At 42.6% G+C, this 23474-nt stretch overlaps 1 protein-coding gene and 1 long non-coding RNA gene across 6 annotated transcripts in view; one reads left to right on the top strand and one right to left on the bottom strand.

The window, feature by feature from the left end:
- The window catches only part of FAM169B (family with sequence similarity 169 member B), a 377511-nt gene that overhangs the window by 314018 nt on the left and 40019 nt on the right, over window positions 1–23474 (top strand). The window lies entirely within an intron of this gene.
- Window positions 10532–23474, bottom strand: part of LOC105239715 — a 17182-nt gene continuing 4239 nt past the window's right edge. The window contains exons 2-7 of one of the 5 annotated variants that reach the window (XR_002143695.2): window positions 18710–19232; window positions 16510–16629; window positions 16041–16184; window positions 15210–15407; window positions 14104–14295; window positions 10532–11020 (exon numbers count right to left, since the gene is read on the bottom strand). This is a non-coding gene — a long non-coding RNA (uncharacterized LOC105239715). Of the gene's footprint in view, window positions 11021–14103; window positions 14296–15209; window positions 15408–16040; window positions 16630–18709; window positions 19233–23474 lie in introns of all 5 variants that reach the window. The other 4 variants (XR_004627721.1, XR_004627722.1, XR_002143694.2 and 1 more) reach the window with 4 other exon arrangements.

The raw sequence follows: 23474 nt of genomic DNA, 5'->3' as shown, positions 1-23474 counted from the left end.
CAGAGTTCGCTGGGATGAAAGGTGACTTTTAGAAGTCAGTAATTATACTTCCCAGTGAAAATGTGTCTTTGGCACGGTGTGTAACTATAGTATGCAGGGCACCCAAGAATTCACTCCTGGGAAGGGCTTATATTAATCATAGTTTCAATGCCCAGAGAACATGTTCTCAGTAGTTAACCATCCTCTTCCCCCCTCCTTAAAATGTGGGCCTTGTAATCAAAAGAAAGACACACCCTTCACTATAGCAGGGCTGCTGTACTAAATAAAAAATTATAGTTATTATACACGGACTTCATACCGAGCAGGGTCAAGTAATAACACATCTGGTAACCTCCATTAAAGAACTGAGTTATGTTCAGCTTGTGTTTTAATTAGCCTGTGATAAACAAAGAATCAAAGGCCATTCTGCTCTGGTGGTTTTTATATTTACGACTGCCTTCACCTGCATTTAGATACAAGTTTATGAAGTGTAAAAAAGTGAAGAGTTCTAGTCCCACTGTCTAGACCATTTACTGTAATAGATCAGTTAGGAGGCCGTATTTCTGAACCGGCCAGATGTTTACAATGGCCTGCAGGGCTGGCCGGCTGCTTGGTTTACCGAAATGTTCGGGACAAGCACAGTCTCACCTCCCAAGGAAGAATCTGGTACCAGCACGTCCAGATTGCTCACGTCCCTTCACAGTTCGTGCACACGTATCAGAACCGTGGGGTGCAGAGAAAGAATATGGTGTCTTCTGAGCTGAGTCCCAGGTCTTCCTGGATGGTGAGAAAAAGTTACAGGATCCAGCGAGCAAACCTTTTTATAGGGGAGGAAGTCTAGCCAAGAAAGACAGCTGCCCCGGCCCACCTCGCCAGCCTCCCAGCTGAGATAAATACTGAGGCTGGTTTATGTGGAAGACTTTTAAAAATGTTCCTATAAGCTCTTCTTCTGAACTTTAATGATCTCTCGGGGATGTTCCCTCTCTGTAATTCTCATGTCAAAGATTAATTTAAGCGTTGTTCTTTTGAGATTATCTGATCATTTCCCTGGTTGGGCCTGTTCCCTCGGCCTAGAATAAGCATTTTGGAGGGACCCTGCTCCTTTCTGCCCCCTTGGAAAGCTCACCACCACCTTCCAGTCTCTGTTGCAGGGGATTCTGTGTCAACGCCCAGGATAGGGGCTCGACTCACAGATTCAGCGCCCTTTCTAAATATTTTCTTCTTTCCTTTCAACCACTTAACAAAACAACAAAAAACACTTTACATTTTGAAGCATGATATGCATGCAGAAAAGTACAAGTGAATGTACTTCGTAACCCCCACTTAGGTCAAGAAGTAGAATATCGACAGCACCCCAGAAACTCCCTGGGGTCTCCCCGCAATGACTTTCCTTCCTTATTCCCAAAAGGAATTCTTCTGACCTCTGGGTATATTAGTTTTGCCTCTCTTTGAAGTTGGCATAAGTAGACTTAAACAGAACGTGCTCTTTAGTGTCCGATGACTTTTATTTAACATTTGTGAGGTTTATTGATGCGGTGGCGTACAGCTGTCATTCTTAAAAGTGGTTATGTAGCATTCTTTTGTATGGTTGTGTACTCCGATTTATTTGTTCATTTTACTGTTGATGATAATTTATCCAATTTGGGCCCATTATGGATAAAGAAATCGGCTTTTTCGTATATGCCTTTTTCGTATCTGTCATGTACAAGCATTTCTCTTATACCTGTCCAGCCAACGTGTGATTTCGCCTCCGACAAATCAGTTTCATGGGATCTGTTTCCTTCTCTTTGAAGGCTGTTAATGAAGTCAGCCTTGATAGACCCCCTCTTCATTGTCTCACCCCACCGTTGGTAGAATGTTTCAAGTAAGCTTGTCATCTGCGATCTCCCTACTCTTTCTCCTTGGTTTCTCTACATGAGCGTATGTTTGCAGGAAGCTCCCTGACATTTGGGGAGCCACATCAAATTCTTCCTCCAGACCTGTGGTTCTGACAGTGTGGTCTCTAGATCTGCAGTGTTGACATCACCTGGTCACCTGTTAGAAATGCATCTTGTCAGGTCTTTCCCTGGACCTACAGAATCAGAGACTGGGTTTGGAGGCCAGCGCTCTGTGTCTTGAAAGCCCTCCAGGGATTTCTGATACCCACTCAAGAACCACTGTTCAGGCTGCTCTCCTCCGCCGCCCCCTTCCCCAGCTTCTACATGGGAAGACACACTTGGTAGGAAATCCATTCATTTATCATCTCTGCATTCACTCGCAACTTGTTGAGTGCCTGCCACATCCTGGGTGACCCTGTGCTAAACATCGGGGATATGAAGATGTGTTAGAGATGCTCCTTGCTCTTAGGAAGCTCAAGGTCTACAGATGGATAGAATACAGTATGATGGATGTGCAGAGATGTGAGAAAGGAAGTGATAACTCTCCTGGGGTGGTCAGAGAATGTTCCACTCAGGAAGGAAGTCTTGGACTCAAATAAGTGTTGACCTAATATAGTAAATGACATGCCCCCTAAGCAAAAACTAATTAATACTGGCAAATTGCTAGTAGCCCTATAGATATGCAAGTGCACGGTGTTATCCCTTATGAAACCCAGGTGATTGGAATATAGTAGACAGCCATTAAATGCGTGTTGAATGCTGACTGAATGGCTAGCTTTCTCTATGCATTTTTTATCCTGTTTTTCATTCATTTCAGCACGCATTTATTGAGTACTTGCTTTGTGATAGGAAATCTGCTATATGCTGAGTTAATGAAGTGAGTAGAAAGGGACCCAGTAAGGGCAGTAGAAATAGACACAATGTGTACACTTCCGGAGAATGGTAGTAGTTGAGGCTGCTAACGTGAAGTGTTTGAATGGTGGAAGGCAACGGTAGTGTTTAGTTCACAGTCTCAGTTGGTTCCCAGCAAGCAGTTTCAACACTTCTGATCTGTCAGGTCCGTCCAAATGTCTGTGAGGCTGGGACAGGTCCGTGTGTTTGATCTTCTTATGTGGAGAAGCAGACCTACTCAGTTCTTCAGGGTGTTTTATAAGATTTACAGGCTCTTTGGATGGCAGGACAAACAGACCCACACTCACGTAGACAGAAGGCAGAACTCTTTCCTACTTAGAGTTCAGAATGAGAGAAGGCTGCCAGGCAGGGCCACCTGGGGGCTTGCATCCGGGGACAGGCCAGTAGCAAGATGGAGCTGTTGGAGTCGCTTATGTATGTGAGCAGGGTGGGGCTAGCTTGGTTTCACGGGCTCTATGTGGATTAGCTAATTTGAATAATTCACTGGGCCTTGGGGTACAGTGGCTGCTCCTGGTTATCTGGTACCTGGCCCTGGGGTGAGGAGGACAGGGCACAGTAGCCCTGGGCAGGGAGGGCCCCATCAGGCAAATGGCGGGGGTGTGGATTGAATCAGCTTCTCAAAGGGCACTTCTCCAGCCGCTGTCTAGCCAGGGCCTGGAAACTGAGTCAAGATAGCATTTGAAGAAAAAAATTATATTTACACGGAGAAGGTTTGTAGAATGGCCAAACCATATTCTGTCGTAGGGAAGCACTGTGCAGCTTGGGGATAGCTGTCCCCTTCTCTCCGTCCCAAACATTTCCATCTCTGTCGTGGGCAGTTTTTGGTTTTCACGTGGGAGTAGAATTAGGGATTCTGCAACAGCATAAGCGAGCCTCTATTTTCATGTACCTTACGTGCAACAGTTGTCGCCTGGTGAGGGCCGTGGATACGTTCAAAATAAGCCCCGCAGACCTCACGTGGGGCTTCAGGTTGAAGTTATCTGCCATGGAAGAGCATCCCCAAAGTCAGGGTGGCCAGACATTCCTCACCTGTGTTGTCAGAAATCAGCCCACATGCAGAGGAGGTGCCTGGGGCTCTGTCACGGAGCCTCGATACGGGGCTTGCAGGCTGTTTCTGGAGAGCCGATAGTCAAGCTGAGTCACCAACTGTCGGGAAGATTCCAGTTAACGTTATCGTGGCCTGTCAAGTGGTACTTTTTTTTTTCGTCCTGTGGTGAGCCAGAATAAAATCTAAGGAGGCAAAAGAAAGGAATGAACTGCTACTTTGGAACCCTTTTATTTTTTTTTTTTTTTACTGCGAGTTTAATGGCAGGGATTAAAGGAGTAGACAGGGGGTTGGTCTCCCCTAGAAACTCCGTTGAGAGCTCTGTCATCTGGATGCCCCTTTTTCGCTTGAACGCCTCCGGTGCTACAAGGGTCTCTGCCTTTGCTGTCCTCCTCACTGGCTGTGCCCGAGCCTTGGGCTAGACACTTGGGAAGACCAGGTGGTCCACCCATGCCTCCAGATGACCTGTTTTCCCAGTACAGCTCCTGGCCTGCTGGAACGGCCCGAGATGCAGATGTGATGTGAAGCTCATTAAGAGACCAAAGCGCATCTCTACTTACAGCATTGGTTGTCCCGGTTTACAAAGGTAAAGCGGTGCTCTGTTATTCTTGGTGGATTTGCTGTGTGAAAGCCCAAACATTTCCATCCTTTCATCTAATCCTGATGCTGGAATTCATTCTTTATTTTCAAAAAAATTCAACCTGCTTCTAAGTTAAAACAACAACAACAACAAGCAACAACAAAACACAAAACATTGCCACTGTGCTTATTTTAGCAAGTTTCTTTTTTAAAAAGATAAAAATCGATACTCTCCCTTGCACAGCCGATGTCCTGGGGGATGAACTACAGGAATCATTGTTAAATTGCTGCTAGTCTGTCTGCGTGATAGAAAAGGTCAGTGTTTTTCTAGAAAGAAAGCCCTCTGCTTTCCTCTTGGGAGACAAGAGAATGCAGCAGTGGTAAATTACTGGATTTTGTGCCCAAGTGATTGCCAGGAATAATGCTGCTCCTTGAATGGAGAGATCCCGCCTCCGCTACATTTCTTTCTTCTCACTTCTCATACTCTCAACTGAGAAAGGGTTGCCTTTGGTCCATGTCACTTGCTTATCCCTGCTGCACTGCCCCACCCCCTCAACTCAGTAACGCAGGAGGTCAGTTCTAGAGGTTGACTCTCAAGAGTTCAGATCTAAAATGCTACCATATGAGCCAGGATACGCTGGGTTACACCAAAGCAATAAAGAACCCCACTCTCAGTTACTTAAAAACACCAGAGTTTAATTCTTCTCATACTACGTGTCCACTGCGGGCTAGCGGGGGACTCTGCTCTTTGGAATTATTGAGACCTAAGCTGAAAGAAACCCCTTCCCAACACTTGCCTTCAGGACCACTCAAGTGAGAGAGTTGGAGCAAGGTGAGTTGTGCCCCACTCTTAAGCTTTGCTTTAAGACACACACACACACACACACACACACACACACACACACACACACACGTTCCATTGGCCAAAACAAGGCATTTGACATAACTACCTTCCAGATGCCCAGAAAGAGAAAAGAACTGGAATGTTTGTGAATAGTCCTAGTGACCACTGGGGTCATCAATCCAACAAATTGGAAAGCTGGAAAGGATCTGAGAGACCATCTCCTCCAGACTTCTTCCTAAGGGAGACATCTTTTCTGTAATTCATTGATGCCCACCCCATGCTCAGCCTCGGCTGAAGCACTTCTGGTGAGCGGGATCTCATTACTTCTCAAGGTGGCCATCATGCCTTTGGGGCAGCCCTTGTCTTGTAGGGCCACTAGGACTAGAGTATCTGGAGCTTGGTTTTGTCCTCTGTGACCCTGATTATGCAGCTCACCTTGCTGAGTCTCTGTTTCCCCTTCTGTAAAATGGGAATAATATTACCTTTATTCAATGTTGAATTGAGGATGGGATGAAATGAAATAAGGTCTATAAAGCTCCTGTATGGTTGGCACACACTCTGCAGTAGACGAAGGCTTGTTCCCTTCCTCTTACTCTTACACAGCTGCCGGGGGATCGAGTGTGAAAATGTATATAAAAGTGCCCTGCTAGTTGTAGATGGTTAAAATGAAAAAGTCAAGTGACTCTAAGCCCAATTTGAAAACGTACCAATAATTGAGCAGAAGTGGCTATGGAAAACCTTGGAAGGCCAGTGGCCTATATGAATATTTATAAACTGTTCTATCACATCAGACATTATTTAAAAATGGATGGATTTTTATTTTTATTTTTTCTCTACTTCCAGTCCTTTACCTGGAATGCATCTCTGTCCCCATCTTTCATTCTGAATTATTCTTCACGTCTGTTTCTTGCCAGTGTTTACTGACCAAGTGGTATTTACCCAGATCGTAGCATTTATCACATGACATTGCCCGCAACTTTAAGGACCAGGGGACTGCTTTTGAATATCATTGTGTCCACCCTTGGTTTTTTAAATAAATGAATAGATAACATGTACAAAGCGTGTATTATACTCTCCAGCACTTAGCGAGTCCTCAACATATGATCATTCTTCTCTCTTCTCCTTGGGTAATCTTGGAGGTCAAGTGGACTTCCACTTCTCCCTGTTTAAGCTCAATATGCTAAATGAAATTCAGAAACATGTTGCTTGTCAATGCCCTTCATAAAATATTACCGTCATTTCGGACCAATGGCTCAGAGGACATCTGGCTATTCCCTGTGAGTTATGATAATCTAGCAAAGCAATGGCTATTTGAGGAATGGCTAAAGGCATTCAAGAACAGTGGGTAAGCAGAAACTACAGTGGGGTCAAGAGAATGCCACCGAGGAGGGGGCAAATACCTTTCTGATTTTTAAAAAACTATATAAGTTGATTTAAATACTGCTTCCCTCAGAGGTGCTTTGTTGAATGAATGTGAACGTTTACAACTTTACTAGTTAATTGGACAATGAGTGTGGAGAGCAACTGAACAATTGTCACTTTGAAGAAAACAGAAGAAATACGCCGTATTGTCAGCCCTGGGCAATGCCTTACAGATTGTTTAATCCGACCCTCTACTTTTCATATGAGAGGACTGGGGTCCAGAGAGGTCACAACAATTCAGATGGCGTAATAGTAATTCAGATGTCCATTCAGATTCTCTGTCCTTAGTGTTTGCTCTGAAGCTGCATGAAGACCCTGGGGCCAGCATAGGAGTGTACTGAACAGTGACTTCCACTGTGGCTGACTTTGCACTGGCCCAACTGCCATCCACCGGGTCGTCGGTTCAGGAAGGGGGCCTCCAAAAATCCTCCCCTGGAGAGACGGTGGCACACGAGAGACAACGGCCTCCCGAGATTACCCTGGACCTTCTAGCTCGCCTTTGTGATCTGCGTTAGCTCCGACTGCCTTCTTTCCTTCCGGTTCTAGAAACATCTTAGATCTGGGATGGTGATCGAGAGGCACAGGTGTGCCAAATATTCTTAATTCTTGGCCCCGTTGGTTTCAGGAGGGAGGGAAAAATTCATGCTGAGCGTTCTTGTATGAAACTGATGCTATTAAATATTGATTATGTTTGATGTGGAAATGATCACAATTGGGGCTGATAGTCTCACCATCAGAGGGCATTTTCCTCTCTGTGGTCCATTTTCTCCTTTTTTCCTTTTACTTTTTGTTTCTGTACTAGCCCTAGGAAAGGACCCCTTCTTGTGGGAGTTTGCCCCTGGTTCAGGTGAGAGCCTTCCTGACTTCTCTCACCACCAAGTAGAGGGGATGGGGATGTCTTACACTCAGAACCCACAGGACATGTTATCTGTGTTCTCTGTGGGAGCCTGTGACTTTTTATTTTGCATAAAAGGTGATCAGGTCCGTTCTGCATTTCCCATTGTAAAATATGAATCCCTCAAAGGTCAGTCTCCCAATTTACCCTTGAATCCCCTACAGTCAGTGTATCCCCTTAACGGTGGCTTAAAAAAATATATCTGAAAAGCATTTAGTCATGTAGTATTGTTTGGTTGCCCAAAATAAATCAGTGGGCTGAGCGGCAGCCCACGCACATCTCAGCATACAGCCTCCACTGCGGGGAGACTGGGGGCCTGTGTGCATTGGAGTCTTTCCCAGGACACTAGACCTTTCTATGGCATTTTGATTAATACAACCATGGCTCAATCAAACCTATCTGGTGTGTGGCAAGGTGTACAGTAAGGGCTCAGCACACTTTTGCCGAGTGACTAACTTGCTGGATAGAATGTACAGGAAACCAGTGTCTCAAGCTGTATCTACGAGGCACAGGAAAGGCAAACCTGATGAGGCCACATTACAAACTGCCAAGACTCTGAATTCAAACCAGTGGTATGGTGCTAAGTGTTTAATAAGCTTTCTGATGGTAAGGGGGTCTGGAAAAACCCTGATGTGTAGTATTTTCTGATTGCTGTGGTGTGAATACTCTCGCCATGGCTGATTTTAAGCTTCTAATGTGGCCACTGGCTTTAGAGATTAGAGTAGAGTTTAGAGTTGAGAAAGATGCATGTACTGGTCTCCTCTGGCACGTCTGTGACTCGTTGTCTTCCTTTTCAGGCTCATCAGTCTGGCCGGTAGTGATGCTGCAGTGATAGTAGCCAAGGTTGGGTACAGTCTGGGGATTTTGATGGCCTAGTTTTCTGCGTCTCCATCAGGCCATCCTTCTAGGAGGTTAGGCTGGTGTTTCCAGGGTCATGATCTTCCCAGCATGGAAGATGCATGGAGCATTTCTTTTGGTCATGTTTAATTCTGCATCTCTCACCCAGACACAGTCAACTGGGTGCCCTGAACCTCAGAATTAACAGCTAAACACTTGGTAATGAAAGCCGCCTACATTCTGAATTCAAACAACTGTTTGAAATGCATAGGAAAAAAAAAAAATCAGTTGCACCAGCTTTTTGATATTATGCAGAAAGCCAACAGTAGCTTTCCTGGATTTGAATAGATACGCTTCTAAAAGCCTGGTTAGGTCCAACAGGTCTGAGTACCTGATGGCAAAATATGGGTAGTGTTAACACCATGGAAATCCCCACCTACAGTGGTTGCTTGTGTTCATTCACTTGGTGAACGCTATCAGCAGGAACAAAATGCTCAGGAGTGTTAAATAGAAGGACTCCAGGAAACAAGACCAGGATTCGAGATTTAGCATTGTGACCTTTGGCCTCCATTGGCCTCAGCATGCTCATCTATAAAGTGGGAACCATCATCATCATCATCATCATCATTATCTCCATCTTGTCGGGCAGTTACGAGGCTTTCAAGTCACTGGGCCCATAGAAAGTCCCCAATGCTGAATTGGTGATGCCTAAGGGTCCAGGATGCCTTAGTAACAGTAGAAGTCTTGTGATTCTTTCTTGGTTAGTTCTCCTTTCGTTCTTCATCTTTATGCTAAATATTCATGTTTGTGAAGCAGGCTATATTATTTGAGTTGATGCTTACAAAAATCCTGTGATATAGACACTTCCCCAGTAGATTGCATCCAGTAAACCAAGGTGCCCAGGCATAGTGTTAAATGATGCAGCTAGGATTCCTCATTCAGAGATCTTTCTGCTGCCCCTCTTCATGCCCAGGACCAACCTGTGCTGATAGGAGGTTGGGGATTGTCACAGAACAGAGACTGCTTGACTGGGTGTTATACGCAACTGATGAATTATTATTGAACACTACATCTGAAACTAATGATGTACTGTATGTTAGCTAATTGAATTGAAATTAAAAAAAAAAAAAAAAGAACAGAGACTGTTTGGACCAAAATCTTCTAGGGACCAAAGCAACAGCTCTTCAGGGAAGGTACCGTGCTGTTCAGACTTGGATTGTCATCTGAAGATGATTGCAAAGTAGAACAGATACGAGGATATTTGCGTCAAGTACAAGGGTCAATTGATAGTTATCAGTGGTGGTTGAGAATTAAAACTAAGTTACTTTTTCCTTGAATTAGCCTTTTCTTCCAATTTTCCCACATTGTGCACAACGTACAATTGTGGGGCTGTCTTTTTCCAGTGCAAATACCTAAATGTTATCACTGTGTTATTTAATCCTATATGCGGAAGTTTGTATTGCTATCTCCTGACCCACAGGACAAATTAGGTCAACTAGAAGCCTAACCAAAAGGCAACTCAAGCTGCACATAGTGGCTTCCGTCCCAAAAGTACAGTATGTAAAGGGGTAACGATAACTTTACAGTGTAGAAACCTGACCGACACTACCTCAAGGTCAACAGTGATAGGTCCTGTTGATATAGTGTATATCCTTGATGTGGTGTAATGAGAATGGCACTTTGCCTCTGTGGTCTTCCTTCCCCAAACTCATAACTTTAATCATGAGGAAAACAGCAGACAAATCACGATTCAGGGACATTCTACAAAATGGTGGGCCAATATTTCTCAAAACTACCAAAGTCATCAGAAACAAGGGAAGTCTGAGAAACTTTCTGAGTCACAGCCAAGAGAAACCTAAGGAGATAGGACGACTAAATGTGATATCCTCAGTGTGATCCTGGAACAGAAAATGAACAGTAAAAACTAAGGAAATTGGAATAAAGTATGGACTTTAGTTAATAATGTATCAGTATTAGTTCATTAATTGTGACAAATTTGGCACATTAATGGAGGATATTAACAGTGTGAGAAACTGGGTATGGGTGTTTGGGACTCTTTGTACACTTGGCAATTTTCTACAAATCTGAGTTCTTCTAAATTTAAAAAAATCACAAAAGTTAGGCAACTCAGCCTCGAGGATTGCTTTACTTGTTTATTCATTTATTTTTGAGAATAAAATGAAAAGTTATAATTATGAATATAAAACTCTTCAAAGAATGAGGTGTATCAGTATAACTCTTGCTTACATACTATTGACAATTCAGAGGAAGAGATGGGGGTGTGGAGGAGGAGGGAAAAAGAAAAGATACTGAGAGAGATGGAGACCAAATCAAGGGCACAGAGGAGCGGGGCAGAGAGAATGACCTGGTCATAGACTGAGAATCCCTCCAGGCGCAGAACAGAAGCTCAGATACCAAATCCCATCCCAGGGCAAATAAGAGAAACCTACAAAACTGTGGTTGAGACTTGGAGACAATGTTTCCATCTTGTTCCTGCTCTGGGCTTGCTGGTCAAGCACAGGCACACTCCTTGCCTTTTTATCACGATAGCGGAAAGCCTTCTTGGCGGTGAGGCTGAGGGTTGTTGGTCCCAGGAGTCAGAAGTTCCCTCTTTCTGCATCCCATAAGCCCTTTCAAAACAATACTTTATCAGTATAGTAATTACAAAATGAATTTGGATACACAGGACTTGCCGCAACTTTATAACTAAAAGAACACTACACTGGAACCTCGGCTGCTACCTAACCACATTTATGGAAAATTAGACAGGAGCATTCTAGTGCTCTAAAAATAGCCTGCTTAAAATCTAAGCATATGCACTTAGCATTTTAAAGTTGGAAGGACCTTAACTATAATATTGAGCTGAGTCTTGACGGTGTCAGGAACATATGCTAAACTTGAACGCCATGTGCCTGAGTTTTGCGGTGCCTCTGAGCTCCGCTCACCTTTCATTTGGGAACAAAATACCGTACTGTTCATTGTCTGCCAGGGCCTCAGCATGACTGCAGAGAGCTAGCAAACAGACAAAAATGCCAAACAGAATTGCATTTGAATTTGTATTTCTAGGCAGTGGTTTTCTCTCTCTCTATCATCTATCTTTCTATCATCTATCTATCTATCTATCTATCTATCTATCTATCTATCTATCTATCATCTATCTATCAGTCATCTATCATCTATCTGTCTACCTGTCTGTCATCTATCAGTCAATCATCTATCTATCTATCTGTCATTTTTCAGTCAATCATCTATCTATCTATCTATCTATCTATCTATCTATCTATCTATCTATCATATTTTACCTAAATGGGTTTAGGTTTAATTTGAGTAGAGTTGACACACAATGTTACATTAGCTTCAGGTGTACGACATAGCGATTCAACTTCTCCGGATATTATGCTCACCATACAACACAATCATTGGACGTGACTCTTGCTGACCTGCAGTGTGTGCTCTCTCAACTTATTTTCTATTTGAGTACTTCTTTTCATGCATTGTTTTTAGTTTACTGGAGTTTCTAATTCCTTTTCTTTTTTCCTACTGATAAACATATTTCCCTTCTGTCACATTTCTATTAAATTTCAGCTTTTGCATCGTATTGTTGAAAGGGAATCACTTTGATTTTCTTACGTTTTTCCAAGCACGGTATGACTTCCTTTCTCTTTGGATCAGTTTCTAGCTTCGTACACAGCATGGGTGCCAGGGGTTCATTTTATTTTATCCTAAGTTAGTTCCTCTATTTATTAAATTTTATTTTTTCTTTCATTCTGTTTCTTTTACCTCCCCATTTTCCTAGAATATATTTTCAGTAATTTTTAAAGCTTTTTTTTTTAATGTCTAAAAAAGCCTCCATTTTACCCATTCCTGACAGTTTGGATGGATGTTGAAGTTAAGGTTTAAAGTAATTTCGTTTTGGGGCATCTGGGTGGCTCAGTTGAATGTCTAACTCTGGATTTCAGCTCAGGTCATGATCTCAGGTCCTGAGGTCGAGCCCCGTGTTGGGCTCCCCACTCAGCAGGGAGTCTGCTTGAGGATTCTCTTTCCCTCTTTCTCTGCTCCTCCCCCTGCACACTTTCTTTCTCTCTCAAAGAAATAAGTAGATCCTTAAAAATATTTCTTCTCATATCTCTTAAGGCATCTCTCCATTATTTCCTAGCAGTTAATATTTCTGATGATAAGTCTGTTGTCAATCTGATTCTTGTTTCTTTGTAAATAAAGTATTTTTTCCATCTCTCTAGTAGCTTTTAAGACAGTTTCTTTGGACATTCTGAGGTTCCTTACAATCGTCCATTTGTCCTTCTTAACATTCAGTGGAATGTTTCAATCAGAAAGTTTCTGGGTGTTTTTTTTGTTAATTTTTAATTGTTTTGATTATTTTTCTCCTCTCCGTTAAAAAAGGTGTCTATTAAGTTTCATGGATTTATCTTCTATGATGCTTATTTTCTTTTATATTTTCCTTTTCTTTGTCTTTTTTGAGTAATTTTATACAGATTTCTTTGAGTTTATATTCCAGTCCTTTTTTTGTTTCAAGTTCAATCATGATATTTTTAATTTGCAAGAACTCACTTAATCCTGGAATGTTTCTGCTTTTGTTTTATGGATCAATAAAGTAGGACTTTTTTTTTTCCTGGCATACTGACAGCTGTCTTCTATTTTCTGACATTGTCTTTTGCCTGGGCTAAAAGTTGTATTTGTTCATCTTGGACTTTCTCTTTCATGCTACTTGTTTTCTTCAAATAGCCACTGATTCTTGGTTGTCTGTTCATATTGGCAAATGAAAAAATATATTAAGTGTAGTCAGCTGGCTAGGCTTTCCCGGAATATTGATCACTTCTGTTTCTGTACCAGCTTCTCCTTAGGGTCTGTGGACTGGGAGCAGGCAGGCTGACACCACCCTCCACCTTGTGCCCGCCGTACTACAATATGGCGGGGCTTCACCGTGGAGATGCATCACCCACCTTACGAGCCCTTATTCTCTCCTGGCTCTGCATTCATTTGCTGTTAGAGGACAGTCCTCTAGTTTTAGCCTAGAGCTAATGAACATTGCTTCCGGCAGCCTCAAAATTGAGCAAGAGAATCCCAGTGTTTGAGGGAGGGCATCGATCCACCAACCCCTTCCTCCCACGCCCCATTTTCCTCCTGCTCCTTGAGTTTCTTCATCTCAGGAAAACTGGCTCTGACCTCTCCTCCCATCATCTTCCGTGCCTCCTATGGCAGACAGCACACACGACTTCCACTGTAATTTTTCTTACCCAATATCTGCTTTAACCAACCTAGTTTTTGTCTTCTCGAATCTTTTTAAAAGTTTATATTTTGCTGATTGCCATACCATTCCATTCTTACTTTTTAAAAAACATTGGATTTTATTTCCTTTCATACATCAATACTATATTTTCAATGGGAGTTTTTGAGGACATGAATATAATGTGTGTACTCAGGCCACCATATGGAACCAGAAACCCTTTCAATTCCTTTTTAGTAGTGGAGGTAGGACTGAAGCATATCACTGCTCTGAGCCTATGACTAAGAAAATGGGAAAGATGGCTTCATTGAATACTTTGATCAAGAGAAAATTCTCACTGTGCACTGGTTCAAAGAGTAGGTTTAATTCCAGGGCCAGCACTCCCTGAGCTGTGGTGCCTGGGGGCACATTTCTTAAAGGCTCTCTCTGTCCTTTTTTCCTCATCCATATAATCAAGGATAATACCAGTACCTCATTCAAGGGGTGGTATGAGCATTGAAAGAAGGCCCCATGCCTGACACAAAGGTCAGCAAATGTTCTCTGTATGGCAAGCCTCTTCTCCGATGGGAGACTGCAGTATTTTTGTTGAAAATGTGCAAGGGTTAAGTCCAACACAATTCTTATCTATATCTACATTTCCATGAAGAATCATACACGCCTGATCTGGAAAAAAAAATGACATTATAGGTGACAGACCACAGGTGTTAAGCAAGGATGAGGCTGGAAGAGATCTTTGAGCCTGTCAAATGCAACCAGGTAATTTCATCAATGACAAAAACATGGCCTAAAAGGTAGGAGTCAGTGACCATGTCAACAGAAAGCTACTTCTAGTATTTCTGAGTTAGGGAGAGAAAACAGAGGCATAGTGAGGTTGAAGGCAATGGAGAAGCAGCTCATGTGGGGCTGGGGCCCGGGGTCAGCATGGAAGTGACACGTCCATACAGACAAGTCACCCTGATATTCCTGCAAGGAATTACTACACTGGAGACCAACACATGCAACCGTCCATAAGTGCAACACAACTGTTTTCCCTCTTGCTTTGGATTAAACCATTATTTCTTCAACTGAACATCAGTTAAAGCAGTTGACCTGCAATCGGCAGGGTAAGGTATATGAAAACAGTGAAGAATCTCCTGGATTGGAGAGATATCTGAACTGGGGATGGCGGAGCTCCGTGGGCTGTCTGCCTCTTCCTCCGGGACACTTACTGAGGGAGACAGTGGGTAGAGTCCCCTCCCATCTAAATTCTTTCCCTTTCACAGCAGATTCCTGCAGTTGAACTTGTTTGGCTAACACAGGATGCAACCTTACTGTAATCTGGCCAAGTCACACAGCTGTTGGGTGGAGAGTTGGGTATATGTACCCCTCCTCCAAGGCCAAGCCCTTTGCATGGGCTCCTCCCTACGGTCCCAGCAGGGCTCACTATTCTCCAGTTCACCACGTTGGGCTAATTTAGTTCAGTTTGACATTCAACACACACGACTTCTGTTTTCTGCTATAAATCTCCAGACATTTTATGGACCAATAATGTCCAACGCGTACATGGACTGTTCTGCTGCTTGGTAATTACCACTGACCTCTTTCCAGGACCCTTCTCCATAAAGAGGCCACCTCTTTGGGGCAGCCCTGCCATCCGCTTCTCTCCAAGGCTATAGGTGGAACAACCAAGTTCTTAATTAGCCAGCCTGCACAGGGAAGCTTGGTGTGAGATTTCCAGGTCAGCATTTGATGGAGGGGTAATCAGGGGAGGTGATGCATTGACTTTGATTAAAGAGCTGTGATGAATCAAGATAAAATTGACAATTAATTTCTTTCAGATGAACTAATCTCATAGACCAAACTTAAAGGCGAATCGTCTACTCTTGGTTTGTGGGGCAGGGAGAGTTACCCCTGAAAAAAAATTGTCTTAATTTCTTTCTCAAATCACTGATATTTAATTGAACACTGGTTCATGGGATGATTTGGTGAAATTACATACGGTTTCTCCCCACTTTTTCATTCTAATGGAATCCCCAAAAAATCCTCCCAGCACTCAAGAACCCCTCAAGTCCATGCCCCTCTGCTCTCAGCCAGGGAGCCCCATCCATGATGCTTTCTTTAATCACTTTAAAGCACCTCACTTGCTATAATGCACACCTCACTCTTTAAGCCAGTGGGAAAAGGATCCTTTGTGATTCAAAAACCAAAACCCCAAAACAAACAGAAAACCCTACAACGAACCAAACCCAAACAAAAATCCCTGGTATGTATCAGCACATGAATAGTAACAATGTGCTTTGAAAACTACCACACAATGTGATTTATTTTTGCTAATGAAACTGACAGCCCTCTTCAAGAAAAGAAGAACCGGCTTCAAGTGATGCTTGTCTTTTCTTTGATTGTCAAAGTGAAATTAAACAGTAACTCACCAGTCAGTAAACTAGGGTACTGTTAATTACCCTCAGAACAGGCACACACACGGAGCAGATAATCTCCAAGACCAAGTGACTTCCAACAGCCCCAGATTCTCCTGCCGTAGCGGTCCACACTGGAGAGGGCGTCGAGGAGCGCTCCTGGAGAAGTAGCAGCCTCTTATCAGTAGATGGGAGTAGAGCAACACAGATGGAACCGCCAGGCAGCCAAGCCGGAAACGTCCCCAACCCGCGCTCCAAGCTCAGCACAGGGCAGGGTTCCCGAGGGGAAGAAAGGAGACACACACAGGTTGTGAATCGGCTAAGAAGGACTTTCAAATCCACGTCACACTAGCACATATGAGATTACGAGAGTAACGGGCAAATTCAGAGAACCGTACTTCCTGCCAAGCTGTACCTTCCATTTTGCACATCTTTAATTTGGTTAAGAAATGATAAAATTATCATTTTTAGTTCTGTTACTCACAAGCTTATGCTGTGTTCTCTCTCCATTCTCTCTCTTCTGGTCTGGTTCGCTTGCTCTTTTCTATATAGCTACCATTCCATTTGTAACATTCACAGCTTTTCTGGAGTGGGTTAAGGAAAACTAATTTGAAAAAAAAATAGCCATAAATGTTCTTGCAGAGGGTCTGATGGTGATACTTTTTCTTTACGGTATTTAAGAAAAGGAAGTTAGAAATTTTCTGGTACAACTTGTCTGTTTTCTTTGGAAGGAAATCGGGTACAATTTAAAGTATTTTGGGGGGTATTTATTAAAAAACATTCTAGCATAAATACTATATAATAGAAGCAATAAGAACATACAAATTCAAATACAAGACTTGACCAGGTTCTTCATCTCCTGGCATATTGTCAACATCAGTAAGTATAAAGATTCTCTTTTAATTAATTATTGTTTTTCCTTATGCCCACTCCTCTCTTTTGTGCCCAGCCACCACCCTCTCACAGACGACCATGCTAAGGTAGTTTATATATGTTTATTTATTAGCACGTGTTCTTGGAAAGTATGTATTGTTGTTCGTGAGCACATTTTCTAATTTACATAGATGGGATTATGCTACTGACCTCATTCTGTTTCTTTTTTTTTCCTGCCCACTCAGTATTATGCATTGTTGCTGGGTGTACTGTTAGTCTCTTGCTACAGTTTACCGCAGAGGAGTCTATCCATCACATTATGCTTCTCTATTCCCCCATGAGCGGATGCCTAGATTGCCCATAACTCTCCATGTCCCAAACAGTGCTGTGATGAATGTTCTTACCCATGCCTCCTTCTGGACTTGCATGAGGTCTCTGGAATGTATGACAAAAAGCCACACTGCTGTGTCATAGGATGTAACTATAGCTAATTTGGTGGCTCCCTGGAATGGCTGCACCATTTTATGTTCCTATCAGCAGTGCCTGATGTCTGTGTCCCTGACTTGGAGTTGCCTAGAAAGCAGAGAAGTTTTCTCCATTTATTCAGATGTTCTTTCCTGTTCTTTGTTACAGTTGAAAAATATTTTTCATAGAAATTTGGTATATTTCTGAAGTAAATTCCCAGATATATTGCAATTTTTTTGCAGCTATTATGGCTTTTTCTTGAAGTGTGTTTTCTAGTTGTTTATCACCATTGTAGAAAAATGCTGTTAAATTTTTTTAAGTGATTTTGTATTTAGGAAGCTTTCTGAACGGTCGTGGTGATTCTAATAGCTTATCTGTTGATTCTGTTGTATTTAATTGGTAAGGAACATATTGCCTGCAAATAGCAGTTTGTTTTTTTATCCTTAATGTTTTATTTTTATATCATCTCCTAAAGCACAGGCCAGGACCCCTGGTACTATGTTAAGCAATAGTAGTGATAATGGCATTTCTGGTCTTATTTCCAGTCACAGGACATGTCTGTAGCTTTTCCATTAATTACAGAGTTTGCTATAGGTTTTTAATATGTACTTTTTTATCAATTTAAGGAAATTCCTCTCTATTTCTAATGGGGTGAGATACATTTCTGCAACTTTGAGATGATCATATGATTTTTCTCCTGTGGTATATTGCATTGATAGATTTCTCAGATATTGAAATAGACTTATATTTTTGGGAGGGAGCTTGTTTTCGTCATAGTAAAACAGAAAGACTTTGGGAAGAGGTCCTTAGTGGTGAATTTTTCCGACCCTTTGTGCTAGTTTATTTTGCAAAGTATATTTATGAATTCATTTATGCTTTTATTCAACTAGTATTTATTTTGATCTACTCTGTATTAGGCCCTGGACAGAATACTGGGAATATACCTTTCCTTTTACCAATAGTGAGAGGTTTGGTCCTAAACCAGCTGTGGTTTCCACCAAGTCCATTCAATGGGATGATAGAGAAGCAACAGGGTTTCTCTTGTCTTTTGTCTTGGCCATAAAATGTAGGTGGCCATTACTCACCGTCATTTAAGTAGGGAGGGCTATTTAAGATATAAAGTAAATAGATTGGGAAGTGGGAGCTACGCATATGTGTTGGGCTCCCGTCCAGTTTCACAACCAATAGTGTACAGTCCGCTGGCTTTATTAAGACTTAAAAAATACCATCCTCTCCTTGTTTATTGCTCAGTGACGTCACTCACACCAGCACAATTGATAACCCCAAATTTACGACCAATTTGAATGATAAGCAAGCACTTGGCGAAACATGTTTTAAAATCCCACCTGAAAATTATTGAAACAATGAAAACAGAACTCCTTCTCAGCCGATTTTTTTTTTTCCTGAGAAAACAGCTAAGTGTACTACATATAAGGTACTTGATGGGCGGCAGGATGCGTCCTGCGGAAGAGTCCCACTCCGGCCGTGAACGACGAGCTGTACAGCAGGTGCCCCCTGAAGTATTGGCTTGTGTGCCGTCAGGGTGGTCTTCATCCTGAAAATGGGTTTGGGAGGGAAGGAACAACTTAGGCTACATGAGGTGAAGTGATTGGATGTTCTGATTTCTCCTCTCACCTAATTGGATGCGCAAGTGATCGGTCTGCACAGTGAGTTCCTGCCCGTGGCTCTTTTCTCCTGCATTTGTATGCTGGGAGCGTATGCACGTGTTTCAATTGACACCAAATCACACGGGCTCTGTTTTCCTGCAGTGAGATCTCTGTACCCCCAGAACAAAAAGAAAAAAATGGCTTCTTAACCGTGATGATGTTTGTCATGTTGCCGTGCGGTTTTCTGGTAGTTGTGTTTGACCTGTCATGAAAGCGGGGGACAGAGAAGAGGAGGCGCCTGTTAACGGGGGTTGTAAAAGGCGTTTTTCCTGTGCATCGGTGTATGCGTTGCACTCAGCAGGGGCCACTTTATTATGTATAACTGTAATATTTTGCCTGCGTGTGTCGCCTAACACCCGGCATTTCAGACCGGATTTCATTCCAGCCACTCCCCCATTGTGAAGCTGCTAAGTAGAGGCTAGACTCTGATCCCACGGGAAAATCTTTCTGTGGTTCAGAATCCGTTTAGGGATTAGCATCTCAAACGACTTCATTCCATCTTTCCATAGAAGTTGAACGAAACTGCTGGATAAATTTGCCTTCTTGGCCTGTGCTAGTCTTTCCTTTTCTACTTTATAGTGGCTGCAGCCCTGGGAAGACTTAATGGAGCCTGGAGGGCAGAAGTGAGGGAGTCAGAAGTTTCCTGGAGAGGAGCTTTGTGCTTGGGGCTTAAGGAGGAACCAGGACTGGGCACCTGGGTGGCTCAGTTGGTTAAGCAGCTGCCTTTGGCTGGGGCCCTGATCCCAGGGTCCTGCTCAGTGGGGAGCCTGCTTCTCCCTCTGCCTGCTGCTCCCCCTGCTTGTGCTCTCTCTCTCTGTGTCAAATAAATAAATAAAATCTTAAAAAAACAGCAACGACAAAAAACGAGGAACCAGGGCTGACCCAGTGAAGAGGCAGGAGGGGTGCTCCAGGCAATGGGGAGAGAGCAAGAGCAAAGGCTTAAAGGTGAGTGGCCCATTTGGGAAGTAAGACTAACAGACCATGGTAGAAGGAAGGGAAGCAGGGAATTGTGGGGGAAAATAGAGCAGGCAGACTATGACTTTAAACTTCAACTTACATCCTCATCGCCTTGAGATACCATGACAATATTTTGAAGCCCTCCCTTTACCGACCTAGGCTCTTTTGCTGTGGCAACTTTCGTGGCCTGGGAATCTGCCTGATTGGCTTCTCTCTTTATAGCAGGTTAGCGTAAGGTCAGTTTCTCCAGAATTAAAAAAAAAAAAATGCATCTCAACTTGGGGCATTTTTCATGCTTTGGTTAGAATCTTTCCTCCCTCATTTCCTCTCACATAGGCACTCTCTTGAATAGTAGCTTTAAATGAACCTGATAAATAAATAAATGCCTCAGGTTACCAATTTGTCAAAGGCACATGACTCTAACATCCTCAGGCTGCTGCTTTTTGGTTGCATTCGTGAAACCAACAGTCATGAGTCCTGGTGATTGTGTCACACCATGTGAGGGGCAGGGGAAGGGTTAACTCTGAGGGGAAACCTGTGCTTCTGGCCAAAGTGGAGTCACATGAACTCTCACCTTAAATGACGGGCTTTACTTTTTAACTCTCTGGTAATTGCATTATTCTATCTGAGCACTCAGTGTACATATGACTTAGACTCATGGTCATGGAACCAAACATGAATTTTGGCCTATATGACTTTTTATTGTTTCCATATAATGGAAAGAACATGGGTTTATAAAGAGCATTGTTTTCTTGGAAAAGACAGAAGAGGGAAAGAAAAACCAATATTTATTGAATACCTACTATGTACCAAGAACCGTGAGGAGCACTTCCCCAACACAAGCTCATTCAGTCTTTACCGCAGTCTTGTGAGAAATTAGAAATTAGAAATTTCTGGGGCGCCTGGGTAGCGCAGTCATTAAGCGTCTGCCTTCAGCTCAGGGCATGATCCTGGTGTTCTGGGATCGAGTCCCACATTGGGCTCCTCCACTGGGAGCCTGCTTCTTCCTCTCCCACTCCCCTGCTGTGTTCCCTTTCTCACTGGCTGTCTCTCTGTCACATAAATAAATAAATAAATAAAATCTTAAAAAAAAAAATTTCTGACCATGGAAACTGAGAGTCAAGGGGCTTGCTTAAAGTCAAATAATGAGGTGTGACATCATCTGGTTCCAGAGTGTACACTCTATCTATTGCACTAAGCTGAATGATAGTGTTTTTAACCCCCTAATTGGTTTCAGACCTGATTTTAAAGAATAGAATTAAATGCTCATTGAAGACCAGAGCTTGTCTTATGCATTCATCCTTGACCCCTGGAGATGAGCTTAGAGCAGGTCGCCTAGTGGCAGGGAAGGTTTGCTGGATGTCTGAAAGGAGAGGAGAAAGATGACACAAAGGGGGAAAAATCCAGAGAGAAAAGAAAAAATGTAGGAAAGGAGAGAAGGAAGAAAAGAGAGTACTAGGGCAAGACCCAACCAAGCAAGAGAAGAGGACATAATTAACCAGAAAAGCCAGAGGTTATAAGAAGACCACTGCAGCTGAGTGCAGAGCTTTGTGAGGCGCTTCTTGCTGGCTGGTAGAATGGAAATCAGATGTCTGATTTCATCTTTATGTGTCAAGAACAGGACACCAGGATTTCTGCTTCTGGCCGAGGTGAAGTAACATGGGCCAGATTTACCTGAAATAACTACAAAAAAACCCCAGACAAAATATATGAAATGATGGTTTTCAAGGCATTGGGTTCAGGCAGTGAAGGACATGGGTCCCTGAAAGAAGGGAAACAGACTGGGTGAATCCTGGAACTGCCCCCAGCTTACTGCCTGAGATAGTTTCCAGGCTGTACTGAGGAAGGGGAAATCCAGGTAATGATCAGAGGGCTTCCTGAGTTGAGAAGATGGCGATGGGGACTCAGAGAGGCTGGGGCAGCTAAAGGCAGAGTACCAGACAGGACAAAGCTAGCGAGAGAGAGAAGAGGAAGAGATAGAGGTGTGTGGGGGAGGAGAATATACTCTGGATATCTGTACTGAGAGAGAGAGAGAGAGAAAGAGAGAGAATACTCTGGATATCTGTAGTGAGTCCCCCTTGAGTCTACAGTTGTGATTGATTAGCACATGTGTGTGAGGAATTACCTGAGGCTTTGGAAAGACAGAACCCAAAAGGATTAGAACTAATAACCCCCAGGACTCCCACAGCGTCCAGAACAATTCCTTTTACCACCAGCCAGAGTGGAAAACCTCATAATTCACTGGGCATAATATATAGTATTCAGAAGTATGTTGTCTTATTCAGTATGTCCGAAGTAAGTGGGGAAAAATAGGCCCACACTAAATGCTTTTTTGAGCTAACAAAGCTGAAAAGCAAGACATAAAAGAATTAAGCTATTTTTTAAGTAACTTAACTGCATACCAGAGCAGAGTTCAAGAATGTTTATGCTAAAAAAAAATCCAGCACTAAACTAATAAAATTCATACTGTTCTGTATCCACTCAAAAATTACCAGTCATACAAAGAAGCAGAAATATCTGAACCATAATGAGGTGGAAAAAATCAGTCAAAACTGATACAGAAATAGCACAGATGATGGACTTCCTAGACAAGGGCATTTAATGGTTACAATTATATTTCATATGTCCAAGAAGCTAGAAGAAAGATTGAACATATAAAATATATTTTAAAAAAGATCTATGAAGTATGAAATAAAGAAAAATATACTGGATGGGATACCAACAGATTAGACATCAAAGAAGAAAAAAATCATGAACTTGAAGATATACCAATAGCAACTATTCAAAATGAAACAGAATCATCTAAAAGACTGGGGGAAAAAGTGAACATCAGTTTGTTTGGGGACAAATCCAAATGGTATACATGTAATTGGGTGGGGAGGGAACAACAAAGATCTTGGAGGAATCAAGAGTTCCAAATTTCCTAAATGTGATGACAGTTCTAAACTGACAGATCTAAGAATCTCAGGAAACCCTCAAGCAAAAGCTGCATGGAGAAAATGACACCAAAGTCCATCATAATCAAATTGCTCAAAACTGGTAATAAAAAGTCTAGGTCAGAGTAAGAAGACACAGTGCGTACAGGTCAGCAGAGTTAAGGATGACAGCAGATTCTTCATCAAGAATAGAGCAAATTGGAACAAATAGCCCTTAAATTTGTGTGGAACCAGAAAAGGCCCCGAATCACCAAGGAATGAATTGTTGAAAAGGAAAAACAAAGTTGAGGGCATCACATTGCTGGATTTCAAGCTATACTACAAAGCTGTGATCACAAAGACAGCATGGTACTGGCACAAAAACAGACACATCGACCAATGGAACAGAATAGAGAACCCAGAAGGGATTCAGCTCTTTGGACAACTAATCTTTGAGAAAGCAGGAAAAAACATCCAGTGGAAAAAAGACAGTCTCTTCAATAAACGGTGCTGGGAAAATTGGACAGATACATGCAAAAGAATGAAACTTGACCACTCTCTCACACCATACA

This window comes from Ailuropoda melanoleuca, chromosome 9 (assembly GCF_002007445.2).
Source record: "Ailuropoda melanoleuca isolate Jingjing chromosome 9, ASM200744v2, whole genome shotgun sequence".
NCBI classification, from domain to species: Eukaryota; Metazoa; Chordata; class Mammalia; order Carnivora; family Ursidae; genus Ailuropoda; species Ailuropoda melanoleuca.
The sequence above is the reverse complement of the archived record's forward strand: the minus strand, read 5'-3'. Positions and strand labels throughout refer to the sequence as shown.